Below are 14926 nucleotides of genomic sequence, written 5' to 3'. Positions count from 1 at the left end.
ATTAGAAAAGGAGCTAGGGGATGTGGTAACTTGCGAGTGAAGCAAGGAAAAAATGAATGATCAATGAGGATCAAAGATGATCATGTGAGAGGCGGAGGATGGTGGTGGAAGTGCTTGTTATGCCATGGGCCGAAAGGCCGTAATTGTTAAAGCGATGGCTGGTTATGGAATTAACCGTGATGCCGATTGGCTGGTTATGGATTTAACCGTGAGCCGGATGGCTAGATTATTGTCGTGTTACGGCGGAGCCATGATTATGGCTATGTATAAATGCATATATGCTGTTGAATGAATTGTGAATGTTGCACTTCCACTGTTGGAGATGAGAGTTTCCCTGGAAGGAAGCAGTGGCTAGCCACCACGTGCTCCAGACTCGAAGCTCTTTTGACCCTATGTCATAAGTGTGGCCGGGCACTGTGAAAGACCTGGATGAGCTCGCCCCCGTAAATATTCACTAGTGAAGGTGATGGATATAGATCATGATTATGATCAAGCTTATGATGAGTATAACTCAAGTTAGGGATGCGTGACAGAGGGACAGTCCAATGGTTAGCTACCAGGACTTGTCGGATTGACTCTATAACCGACAGATGATATCATCAGCCACTAGGGACAGGCATTCATCATATGCATACTATATGAATTGTTTGAGATTGCCTATTTGACTGCATATTACTTGCTAATTGTCTAAATGCCTTATTTGTTCCTATTTGTATATTTCTTGTTTGATATAAATGTGCTTGCTACATTATACTCCTACTAGTGGTTGGGAGGTCTGAAGGGATTGGAAAGGGAAGTATTAGTTAGACTGAAGAATCTTTAGTCAGATGCCATTTTATGGTTTAGCTTGTTTATAAGCTTTTGAATTATCTGGAGGAAGTTCTAGGATTGCCTTTGGCTTTCCTCTATTATTATGTATTATATATGTGGAAGCTGTTACCATGTTGGGGACCTCTGGTTCTCACCCATGCGGATTTTGTGGTTTTCAGATGCAGGACGTGAGGTTTCTCCCTGAGGCCTGCTGTAGACTTCTGAATTAGCAAAGATCCTTTGTTCTTAGGGACTCTGTTTTAGTTTATAAGTTTTGCTTAGATACTTTTATCTCCAACAAATAATACAAACTGTGATGATTTCTCTTATGGGAGATTTTTGAGAATAGGTTTTATGTATTTGTGTCCCTTTGGGTTTTCCTTGGGGTTTTCCTTATTTTATCATATGTATATATTGCTATGCTCGGACCGGTTATCTTCGCAGCCGGATTTTGAGTCTTGATATTCCTGTTTTTGACACTCCTTTGTATATATATAATCTCGCGTTGGTTGTCCTTGTTCGTTACGTTATCGACCGGAGTGTAGCGCCTTCGAGTTGCGATTTTTGTTTACCCCTTTTTTCTACAAAGGCTCCTAGTTATAATCAATCATTCATACTACTATATGTACTAATTTTTTTTATTTTAGAGGTCGTAATACCTTGCCATCTCTGAATTATGACTTAAGCATAAGACTCTGTATGGTAGGGTGTTACACAGCCTACCAGATGGCGAGCTTTTGGCGAGACAAGGCGGACTTTCTCGTTTGCCACCCTAATGAGGACATGGACATAAGTACCCGCCTCATGGAACCTATTAAATATACGTAAATATAAAATTATTAATTTATTCTATTTTATATATACATTAATTCATTTGTTGAATTTAGTAACCCTAATTTCTGCCTCCAATTTGAATTCTTCCTTTTTCTTCCAGATTCATTCTCAGCCTCAATCTTCTCTCTAGCTCACTTTTTCTGTCTCTCAAGTTCGTCACTACGTTGCTTAGTATCGTCCTAAAAAATTATGTTATGTTATTATGTTGGAATATATTTTTATGTTTTCTCCTTTTGAAATGTTATTTTTCATAACGAATATATTGTGTTGAATTATATTGAATTGATTATTTTATGATTATTATATTATGTCAAAAGTTTTCAAAGAATATTCATAGATATTCGAGAAGATCTTTACTCCCTAAGGGGGTAATTAAACAGAACCTTGCAATGATGGAGAAGGAATATGGGTTTTTTTTAATAGGAGTCAGGGATATCATAAGAAAGGGGGCTTTTCACGCTCTCCTGAGTACTCATTACCATATCCAACAAGTAACGGAGATCCAATCTGAACCGATTTAATAAGAGGGGATGCGTGGACTTCATCTGTATTGGGCCTTTAAGATAATGAACTGCTAAGTCTGATTTGGAACTTTAACAATAAATTTTAGTTGATCTTTCTTGTACTTAGCCATTGAGGTCTTACTAAACCTAAATATATCTTGGATTAATATTTTGAGTCATTGTTATAGCAAATACTATACTATTTAATATTATAACACTTAGTATATGTAAAAATTAGATATATTTACAAGATATTTTTTACTCAAATTAAAAAATTAATTATCTCTTTTTTTTGTTTTAAATAATATAATTTATTGAATAATTTTTTTATCTTAATATTTAATAAATTTTAACATACAAAATATTATTTAACATACAAAATAAGTAACTTAACTCATCATCTAAGACAATAAATATAATAATATAAATACTTATTTATTTATTATTAATGAAAAAATATATAAATAGTATAAATTGATATTTTTTAGTATAAAAGTAATAATAAAGGTTATTGATTAAGTTAATTACATAATTAAAAAATTATGAAGAATTTCTTAAATAATAATAAAAATAAGATCACTATTTTCACATATTACAAAGTTTATAAAAAATGTTAGACAATAAATCAATCCTCGATAGATTATACATTAATTATGTCAAAAATAAATAATCAATATATTGGATATTATTATTTACGTACTAATATAATATGTATTATCGATTATTAAGTTTATAATTAATTTTTAACTCAATTTTTTGTAATTAAAATTTAAATGATTGAAATTATTAAATGTTGAATATTTTGCATCTAACTAATTTATTTATTCTATTGAAATTAAAAGAAGGACTAGTTGTTAATTAATTCTAAATTTAAATTTAAATTTAAGTAAGAAAATAAAAAAATATTTTAGATTTTATCTCACTAACCATAATTAATTTTAAGATAAGAAATTACTTTGTACATTATATATATTATAGGATAGTATGGTTATTTACTATTTTTTAATAGTAAATATTGTCAAATAAAATGAAATAAAATGGTGTATGAAATTAGAAGAAAATATATTTACAAGTTTATAAAATATTAATTTATTTTTCAATAGAATAAATTATATATTGAATAACAAAAGTTGTTATTGGTTTCTCTTCACACTAACTAATACTCAACGATGGTATTTTGGTACACCATGTTATCAAAAAATATTAATCGATCTAATAACTTTTGTAATGATATAAGTTTATGAATTTGAAAATTTAAAAATCATTTCATAAAATGTGAAGTTTTAACAAGTAAACAATGTTGATTATATTGTTTTGATTTCAAGAATGAATATGATACCAACAAATAAAATTGTCCCAAGTAAATTTCAACAAAAGATAAAAGTCCATAAGTATTGCTATTAATGAAAAGTTAATCTATTTTAAAGACAAATACAATTTGTTTCTACGGATTTCCTAACTCGGCAAATTGAGGACTAATCCACCACATATTGATACTCTATTTATTAAGAGTCTGTCGCTAACTAATGGATTGTTATACACACAATGCGAGATTCGAACTCTAAATACTTGTTTAAACGGACAAATGAGATGACCATTCAACCAATCCAAATTGATTAAAACAAATATTAATTATTTTTAATATTTTTAAGTTGTAAAATATTTATAATAATGATTACTATAGATATTTTTATTTAAATTTTAATAAAAAAATTTATATAATTTTATGTATTACCCCGTGCAGGACATGGGAACATATATTAGTAATAATAATAATTTGAAAAAAAAAAGTTCTAATATTGTCTAAAAGACAAAATATAGGACTTAACCTAAAGTATCCCTACATTTATTACATTTCTCCATAAATTACTATCATGGAATGTAAATTTCTGATCCAACTAATTAAATTTATACAAATATTGAGTTGATCAAAATGGATCAACTTCACTTCTAAAGAAGAAAAGACCAGAAGGACCCCCATTGGGTAGGAGAGCCAACCTAACAGCACTTTGAGCACCTTCATCAACACTAAGGCGACCAGTATTGTAGTTGATATCAGTTTTAACATAGCCAGGACAAACAGCATTGATGCACAAACATGGATGCTTCTTTGCAAGAATCCTTGTGTATGCATTCACACCAGCTTTTGAGACTATGTATGCAGAATGTGCAAGAGGCCAACATTCTTTGCTTTCTAATAAACCCTCTTCAAAATCCTTTAGATATTCATTCATAACTTCATCTACTTTTTCTTCTGTTAAGCTTTCAGCATCACTTAGAATTTCTTTAGCCCATCCATTTGGTAGGTTCTGTCTTAGTATAAGGCATACACAGAAATGTGCCAAAATAAATTAAGAGAAAGGTTAGGGGCAGCAACTTTTGTGATTTGTAGTAATCAAATAGTCATCAATGATGATTTTAATGGTGTGAGATTGGTGTGAGATTTCATCCAATGACTCACTTTTTTTTGCTAGTTACATGTTGGCCAGAATTTAATAAAGTTGTTGGCCTCTAAACTTTTTCATATATTAATAAAAAATAATCAGAATTTATTAATTATTATAATAATTAATAAATATTAAATAAGATTCTAAACTTTTTTATGTATTAATAAAAAATAATCAGAATTTATTAATTATTATAATAATTAATAAATATTAAATAAGATAAATTTTAACTATTTTTTATCTTTTTAATATTACCAAGGCATAAATAAATAATGATAGCAAATAAATTAACATGATTATTGAGTCAAAATATAAAAGTTTAAGTATTATCTCTAAGTATAAAAATATGTATTTAGTATTTTATAAAAAATTATTATATTATTATAAATAAATTTAATTATTTGTTTATTAAATTTGATTATTTTAGTAATTTGATTATGTAAGCAGAAAATATGTAAATTAATATATATAAATATATGCAAATACATATGCATAATTTAATGCCTGTTTTTGATATATATAATCTAATAATAGTTTAGTATAATTTCAAATTGAGTTTGACAAAAAATGGTCAGATTTTAGAATTTAAGCTTCGTGTGGGAAGTTTTAAAAGTTTTTTTTTACTTATAAAAAGTATTCGAAGAAGTTATTGAAGTGTTTATGGAAAATTAAAAAAATAACTTTTTTATAATAAATTTTTTTTATCATATTTTTTTTAAAATAAGTGAACAAAAAAATATTTTTATCTTATTTTACTCAAAATATAATTGATAGATAAAAAAAAATCAATTTTGTATGAGATATCTAAATATAAAATCACTTTTATTTTTGTAAAAGATTTTTTTTTAAAATTATTTTTTTTTTCTGAAAATAGCGTGCAAACAAACTTGGTGTACATGTAGCATAGTAAAAAAAATACATCTAAAGTGAATGGTATTGTTATTTTATTTTTCATAATATTATTTTATACATAATTTTTATATTGTATATTTATGTAAATTTATACAAAAAAAAGGAATAATATTTTATCAGAATAAGAATAGTAATATTTAGGGTAGGTTTTTGGTGGCTAAGGTTATAGTGACTAAAAATGGCTAAGTTTTGACTGACCAATGAACACATGACATGTGGAGAGTTGGGTAAAAATTGTTAGTTAGAGTCATAGACCTTATTGTTAATGAGTAATAGGACAAAAGAGTAAATAAACTGACCAAAATAATGTGTATATTATGTGGACCTTTGTTTTGAAGGAAAAAAATCTGTTAGTATTTTTTGAGTGGATAATTCCAAAACTTTAATGGTTGGTCTTTAGTGTGAAAATCTATTATAATGCTAGATCAATAAAAGGTCATGGACTATTAATAATGAGAGAAATCCAAAAAAAAACAAAAATTAAATTATGTAATATTTATGTGAGCTCTTACTATTAATGTATTTGTAGCATGAATGATATGAGACTATAAATTTATAAAGTGTTAAAATTTTATAAGAAAATATTTTTATTTTGAATAAAAATAACTATTAAACAGTATTGTTGATATTATCATAATTATTATTTTTGTTCTTGTTATTATTGATATTATTATTATTATTATTAAAAGAGAAATTTTTGAAAATTAGTAATTTTTAGTAGTTTTGTTCATCTTTTGGTGAATATAAATACTAAATTATTTTTAACAGATAAATTTTATTAATTTATGTGTTCAAATTCTAAAAATTTTGAGTGCAAATAGTAATGATTCATGTGTGCAAAACTTTAATAAATATAGGTGTAAACTATATATTTATTGTGTAAACTATATGTTTATTGTTAGTCATATAGCATTGTTCTTATTAAAAATCATCATAATAGTTTTATTAATAAGATTTACTTTTTTACTTTGTGAATCCACTAAAACTTCCGTAAATCTTGAATTCATAATGTCATACTTTCTATAATTTACTTAAATAAACTAGTTAAAAATTAATCATACTAAATTGTCTTAAAATTGAATTCACTGTTAATCGTTGTCCTTGTATAAAATTTTAAAGAAACAAATATAAAATCTACAAAATCACCACGATTTGTGAAGTAAATTTATTAGTTTTTATCAACGTTTGTGCTTTTTTAAGATATTAATATGTTAATTTTTATTTAACTAAAAATTCTTTGTTTTTTAATTTGTATATTCATGATTATACATATTATTTATTAATTTCATGATATAAGTTTTAAAATTAAAGAAGAAATAAGCATTGATAAGCACGAAATGTAAAAATATAAAACAAAAAGAGTCACTTGTATTTTTTTAAGAAATTCATGTAAAATTACAATAAAAAATATTTTAATCATAATAGTGTATAAAATATTTTTGTATTTAGGGATGGATATAGAATTTTTAATATGAAGGAGTCAAATTATAGACAAATTTTCTAATTTCTTTTTTAAATTTTTTCATTACATAAAAGCAATTTAGGAATAATATATATTTATTGAATTGATTTTATTCAAATATAAAGAAAAAATCTTATAAATTATTTTTTGTAATATCATTTTTGATATGACAATTACATAAAAGAGACAAAAATATCAATAATATATTATAAAATTATAATGGACCAAAAATTTATAGTGTATTTAGTTACAAAAATTATTAATTAAAATTACTTGAAAAAAAAATCATAAATTATTGATTACTTAAAAAATATAATACTGTTATCAAATATAAGATACGAATATCAAAATAAAAGGATAGCTGAAATTAAATAAGTTAACATAAAAAAAAGTTAGGTATTTTTTTTTGAGAATATAAAATTAAACGAAAAACTGAGTATTTGTTTACAAGAAAATAACATCTAAGATACACAATACAATTACCAGAACATAATTTCATAAGTCATTACTAATATTTTATATAATAATATAAATGTTAAATATGTTATTATTAAAAGAACAAACAATTTTTCTTAAAAATAGATATAGAGATAAATATATAAAAACTAATTTGATAAGTACAAAAACTTGAGTGGATGATAATAAATTGGTTAAGTAAAAAATATTAGTGAGCTAAATAATTAAGATATAAATCCATTATATAATAAAAAATTAATACATATAAAGCTACTAAATTACATAATATTTTTTATTTTTTTGGACATATATCCTATATGTAGACATATTTCTTTAAAATGTTTGGATGGCCGAGACTACTAGTGTCTCTTACATATTACAATAAAAGATAAAAACAGAATAAAAATTAATAAAAACCAAAATTCACATTTTGTATTTAGCTAAAACTCAAATAAAATTGCATATCTACAAACATATAAATTTAAACCATGAATTTTGTTTTCGAAAAATATAACCTATATAAAACCATCTAATGTGGCACTTCAGTATACATTTTTTACATTTTAAATTTTAAAATAACAAATAATTATAATAAACAAATTTATAAAAGTCTAACCAGATTTATATAGTGTGATTTTAAAAATATTAGGACATAGCATTAGTAAAATTATTATTTCTCTTTTAATAATAATAATATAAATAATAACAAGAACAAAAATAAAAGTAACTATAATAATATCAACAATACTGTTTAATGGTTATTTTTATTTAAAGTAAAAATTTTTTTTTTTATGAAATTTTAACATTTTATAAATCAGGCTCGCTACACATCTATATAACCATATAACTATATAACCAAGTTGGCCCAAATCCAAATAGATTCAGGCGCATTAAAAGAAGAGTGAGAAACACGCGCCAGACACAACAAAATCTCTCGTTTTCCATTCGCGCTTTATTATGAAAGAACCTTACATCTTTAACACGAAACCAATATACCAAAACACTCATTCTCTTCGAATCTCTCTGAACATCACTCAAACTTCAACCACATTCTTTGCGAAAACCACTACTGCAAAGGAATCGGAAGAAGATTTCGCAAGCAACAACCAGAAACAAACAAAAACAACAACAAAGACTACAAAAGGTATGAAAAAATTACTGTTCATTTAAAAATCTTGCAATGTCGTGTTTCGCCTAGTTTCATTTTAGTTTTACTACTTTGATTTGCTTCGTTTAGTAGATTGAACAATTATCAATGATTTTTACAGTATAACTAGGGCTTTAAGATATAGGAGCTTGTTCTTATTGGTGTGGATAGTTTAACTAGAGCATTGTTACTATCTTCAGTACTTCTTTTGCATTGAAGAACATTATTCTTGTTAACCGCATGAACGTTTTCGGTTTGGTGGCCTTCGTGATTTTGGTTCTGTGCATGAAGGATTTTCGGTTCGGTGGGTTGTGACATATTAATTAACTTGATTAAGATATACATGCTTGTGGTTGTTGATGTATTGAATGAGTTATGTTTAGGACAATTGACATTAGAGACAACACTTTCACTTTGATAAGCCATACTACTGTAAAATTGTCTCATTATATTTGATTAAGATAGATGTGGTTCTTCTTATTTGTATGAATAGTTATATACATTTTTCGGTTTGGTACCCTTTGTGATTTTGGTTCTGTGCATGAAGAATTTTTGGTTCGTTGGGTTGTGACAATTTAATTGACTTGTTTAACATATACATGCTGTGGTTGTTGATGTATTAAATGAATTTTGTTTAGGACAATTCACATTAGAGAAAACTTTCACTTTGATAAGCCATACTACTGTAATAGTATTCTTATTGATTTAAAGTTGATCATCATTTATTAACCATATGAACATTTTTCGGTTCGGTACTCTTTCTGATTTTGATTCTGTGAGTGAACGATTTTTCTTGTTTTCAACTCCTTTCATCAAGAAGTTGATGAGCACATGCTTTATCCAATCCCATTCCTGAATGTTGTCCACATGAAAGATCGGTGGCTTATGGATTGGAGAGGCCACACTTACCATTGTAGGGAGCAAGAAGTACTTTTGTATGAAGACAAAAAAAGTCCTCTTGAATTTTTTTCGGTTCTCCTCCCCTTCTACACTCATATCCAACACATTCTTTGCCAAAGTCGCAAAAAAATATTTTTGACGCTGTCAAATATTTTCTTGTTTGCTGAATTCAAGTTGTTGTAATCAACCTTTTTAGGAAAAAAAATTTCCTACAATATATTAATAGCAAAAATCAGACAAAAACGGTCAATTTAATTTTCTGGACGCCAATGAACTGAAAATAAGCAGTAAGTGGAGAATGTATTACCTTCATTAGTTATGACGAAGGCAGCTGCTACTTTTTAAGGAGTTATGTATATTCTCCTATGAGGAGTTTTCAGGCATCCTCTCTCTTCATCAAACCGATCAAGCAATTCTTTCAACAGTGTATTAGAGACGTTCATTTCTGGGACATGTGCCAGAGCACCAAATTTCATTTCTTCCACAATATCTTTTTTTTCTTGACTCATTTTCTTGTACACTGTTGTTATTGCCTTAGTTTGGCATCTGCAATAGTAAATTTTTACAAATTTTGAAACAGAATGTGAGGATATATTTATAATACAAAATAGATATTATTCGAATGAAAGCGGATAAATATATTTAATCTGCTTATGTTATAATGTGCATTCTCTTTCATTGTTGCCATTTTCTTGTTGTATTTTGTTGTAATGAAAAATTTTGGTCAATATTTGATTCAATATATTAACAAGCACAAGCATGTATATGTTAAACAAGTCAATTAAAATGCCACAACCCACCGAACCAAAAATCGTTCACTCAGAACCAAAATCACAAAGAGTACCGAACCGAAAAATGTTCATGTGGTTAATAAATGATATCAACTTTAACTCAATAAGAATACTATTACAGTAGTATGGCTTATCAAAGTGAAAGTTTTCTCTAATGTGAATTGTCCTAAACAAAATTCATTCAATACATCAACAATCACAACATGTATATGTTAAACAAGTCATTTAAATTGTCACAACCCAACGAACCGAAAATTCTTCATGCACAGAACCAAAATCACAAAGGGTACCAAACCGAAAAATGTATATAACTATTCACACAAATAAGAAGAACCATATATATCTTAATCAAATATAATGAGACAATTTTACAGTAGTATGACTTATCAAAGTGAAAGAGTTGTCTCTCATGTCAATTGTCCTAAACAAAACTCATTCAATACATCAACAACCACAAGCATGTATATCTTAATCAAGTTAATTAATATGTCACAACCCACCGAACCGAAAATCCTTCATGTACAGAACCAAAATCACAAAGGCCACTAAACCGAAAAACGTTCATGTGGTTAATAAATCATTATCAATTTTCAATCAACAAGAATAATGTTTTCCAATGAAAAAGAAGTACTGAAGATAGTAACTGAGCTCTAGTTAAACTATCCACACCAATAAGAACAAGCTCATATATCTTAAAATCCTAGTTATACTGTAAAAATTATTGACAATAGTTCAATCTACTAAATGAAGCAAATCAAAACAGTAAAACAAAAATGAAACTAGGCGAAATGTGACATTGCAAGATTTTAAATGAACAGTAGTTTTCTCATACCTTTTGTAGTCTTTGTTGCTGTTTTTGTTTGTTTCTGGTTGTTGCTTGCGAAATCTTCTTCCAATTCCTTTGCAGTAGTGGTTTTCGCAAAGAATGTGATTGAAGTTTGAGTGATGTTCAGAGATATTCGAAGAGAATGAGTATTTTGGTGTATTGGTTTCGTGTTGAAGATGTAACGTTCTTTTATAATGAAGCGCGAATGGAAAACAAGAGATTTTTTTGTGTCTAACGCGTGTTTCTCACTCTTCATTTAATGCGCCTGAATCTATTTAGGTTTGGGCCAACTTAGTTATATGGTTATATGGATATGTAGCAGACCTGTAAATTTATACTCTCATATAATTTATGCCACAAATATATTAATAGTAAGAGCTCACATAAATATTACATGATTTAGTTCTTATTTTTTTTAGATTATTCTCATCATTAATAGTTCATGACCTTTTATTGATCCAACATTATAATAGATTTTCACGCTAAAGTCCAACCATTAAAATTTTGGATTTATCCACTCAAAAAGCACTAAAAAAATTTTTTTCCTTAAAAAAAAGTTCATATAATATACACATTATTTTGGTCAGTTTATTTACTATTTTGTCAGTTTAATCACTAACAATAAAAGTCTATCACTCTAACTAACAACTTCCACCATTCTCTACATCTCATATGATCATTGATCAGTCAAAATTTAGCCACTCTTAATCATTATAACTTTGACCACCAAAGACCTACCCTAATATCTATGTTTTATATAATATTGTTTTAAATTAATCAAATTTAATTCAAATATTAACCAAAATATTACTTTTTCATGGGCCAAATCAGACTAATTTATTATGAAATAATATTCTTCTGCTTTATCGGAAAGTTCTTTTCAATTAGTATAAATCCTTAACAGCTAACAATTATAATTTATAACTCAGATTGACATACCTCCAACTTCCCTAAGGAGGAGGAAACACCAACGATTCTTGGCGAGTCTGACAACTCTAGAAGGGGAATAAGTGCTTCACACATCCCTTTGACTCCATAGTAGTTTGTTCTAATGGCTGCTTCTACTAATTCATAATTTTGAGTTTCATATTTTCATGACCATGTGTCATGTTTCAAAACCTCACAAAGGAGCTGCGGCCAAACTTGAGAAAATTTTTTGAGTGGCTAAATTTTTTTAAGTGAAAATATATAATAATAATAATAATAATAATAATAATAATAATAATAATAATAATGAAATAACACATACCACACCACTAAGTAAGACTTCGAAAGCACTGTAGTCAACATCGGCACCGAAAATTCCTGCATTATTCACCTGAAAAACAACAAAAAAGGAAAAAATTATGTAAAATTGAGCTGGCCCCAATTGAGCGACCAACTTGTTTTGAAAATTTTTTTACTTTAATTCAGTAAAATTTTTACTTCGCAAGAAGTTTTTTTTTTTATCAAAAATAAAATGACTAAAATTCACAACCTCTTAAATGAGTATGAAAAAATTATGTCATTTTACTTCGTAAGAAGCTTATTAAAATTAGTTTTTAAAAAATATTTTTTTAGAATACCCTAGTATTTATATTTGATAACTTAAACTAAAAATAAATTTAAATAAGTACAATCAACGGCAATGTTATTTCATAAAATAGTTTTAAAATTTTAAAATAACTGTAATAGACATAGATAGATAAAAAATTTTGATTGTGAATTAATTTTGACAAAATAATTTAATTGCGAATAAATGTTGAATAATTATTAATATATGTAGTATTATTTTTTAAAATTTTTATGAAAAAATTAACTTTAAAAACCACCAAAATTAGTAAAAGCACTTTAATTTTTCAAAATTATAAAAATATAAACAAATAATCTTTTTGTAGTACTAAATGTAAAATGAAATGCTTATGACCATTTCAAAAAAATTATCAAATTAAGCTTTCGCTTGGACTATTGTTCCGTCTAATAAAAAAAGATTAATATTAAATTTGTTTCTGATAAAATCACCTATTTTTTAAATTAATTTTCAAAATTTTTTTTAGTTATATTAGTTTTTAAAAAATAAAACGTAAATTAAATTAATCATTTCGTTAATTGGATGATGACGTAGCATTAACCTACCACGTCAGTATACCACGTGACACTTAATATTATACATCATTATATATATAAAGAAGTTGAAGGTCTGTTTCGGTTGTGGTGTTTATTTTTAATTTTTTTATTTTTAAATTTTTGTGAAAAAAATAATAAAAATATAAAGTGGAATAAAACGTTCTTAATATTCTCTTTTTTTTTTCAAATCTTAAAATAAACAAATTTAAAAAATAAACCAGAACCTAAAAAATTTAAACATACTCGAACATCTATTGATAAAAAGACACCAGATATTTACTGTTTGTAGTTATAAAAATTTTAATTAGTATTTATCTTTTCAAAAATTAATTATTAAAAATCAAAATTTTTCAAGATTTATTTGTCATTTTATTCTTAAAAATTTATGTTTTAGAATTTTATGAAAAAATAAAAATATACAACAGAATAAAAAATAAGACTTATTATTTTATCATTTTGGCAAAATTTTAAAATAAGAAAAGTTAAAAAAAAAAAACAGATCCTAAAATTTTTAAACATACCAGGATATCAAGTTTTCCGAAGTGGATTTTGATGAAATTTACAAGGGATGCTATGCTGTTAGCATCAGTGACATCAAGCTGATGAAAAAGAATATGGCCAGATAAACCTAAATCTTTGAGATTCTGAAGAGCTTCATGACCCCTTTTTTCATCTCTTGCTGTTAAGATCACTGTGATCCCATTAGAAGCCAATTGCTTACATATCCCAAATCCTATTCCTTTGTTTGCTCCTGTCACCACTGCATACCTATAAACATGAACATAAAGCAGATCAGTTCAATAATATGGTAGTTATACACACGTGAATCATGAATAGATTATAAGAATTGAATAGAGATGCAACCTTGTTGCACTTTCTGTTGTTTTTGATGCCATTGTTGCATATAAAAAATCTTTTAGATTGGAATATACAAGTTTCAAGGAGAGAGAGTTTACTAGCTTCCACTTATTATTAGAGTACTTCGTTCAGCATTATCCACTCAAAAAGGAGCAATTTACAAATCGCAGGTCAAACTTGTTCAGCTACGTGATAGTGATTGCACCGCCATATTTGACGGAGATTATTACTTTATCAGTGTTCAGCACAATCAATTTTCGGGATTTTTATTTTTAATATTGGGTTCAAATTGGTGTAATCTACCAAAATGTCTCAAAAATTGTGTTTGACGTAGTTGTGAGAATTTTTAAGGGTTACAAAAAACGTCATCACCGTTTTTTCATTTTCGTTACTATTATCTTTAACGTTTTGCACAAAATGTCATTGACGTTTTTTTTTTTCGTCAATTTAAAAAATAAAAAAATATACAAAACATCGTTACCGTTTTATATATAAAAATTTTATAAAATTCTTTTAACACAAACACAAAACGTCAATGCCGTTTTGTTATTATTTAATTAAAATTATTATTAAGTAACAAAACGTCATCCACATTTTGTTCTTTTTTAAAAAAAATGGATCAAATCCATAACAGTATAATACACAATGTTATAAAAATATCAATGCATATCACAAGTTTATTTATAATATAGAAACAAATGAGCCTTAATTTTCTTTAGCTCGATTAAGATTTAAGAAGGCCTTGAGAATTTAATTACAATCAATTAGTAGTTATCTTTTGAAGTTACTATGATATTTATATACAAAAAATTTATCATTAAATTAGTCACTTTTATAAAATAAATTTAAATATTATATATTAAAATAGAATAAA

General features: G+C 26.5%; 1 long non-coding RNA gene and 1 pseudogene across 1 annotated transcript; both read right to left on the bottom strand.

Annotated features, from left to right (window-relative positions):
• Nucleotides 1-3946: 3946 nt before the first annotated feature.
• Nucleotides 3947-14246, bottom strand: LOC107485635 ((+)-neomenthol dehydrogenase-like; annotated as a pseudogene).
• On the bottom strand, nt 8248-11411 carry LOC127746739 (uncharacterized). The gene is made up of 3 exons (XR_008008383.1): nt 11095-11411; nt 9779-10017; nt 8248-9680 (listed from the first exon to the last, which is right to left on the bottom strand). It is a non-coding gene; the product is annotated as an uncharacterized LOC127746739 (long non-coding RNA).
• Nucleotides 14247-14926: the final 680 nt, after the last annotated feature.

The sequence above is a fragment of the Arachis duranensis genome, chromosome 4 (assembly GCF_000817695.3).
Source record: "Arachis duranensis cultivar V14167 chromosome 4, aradu.V14167.gnm2.J7QH, whole genome shotgun sequence".
Lineage (NCBI taxonomy): Eukaryota > Viridiplantae > Streptophyta > Magnoliopsida > Fabales > Fabaceae > Arachis > Arachis duranensis.
This window is presented reverse-complemented; position numbering and strand designations above follow the sequence as displayed.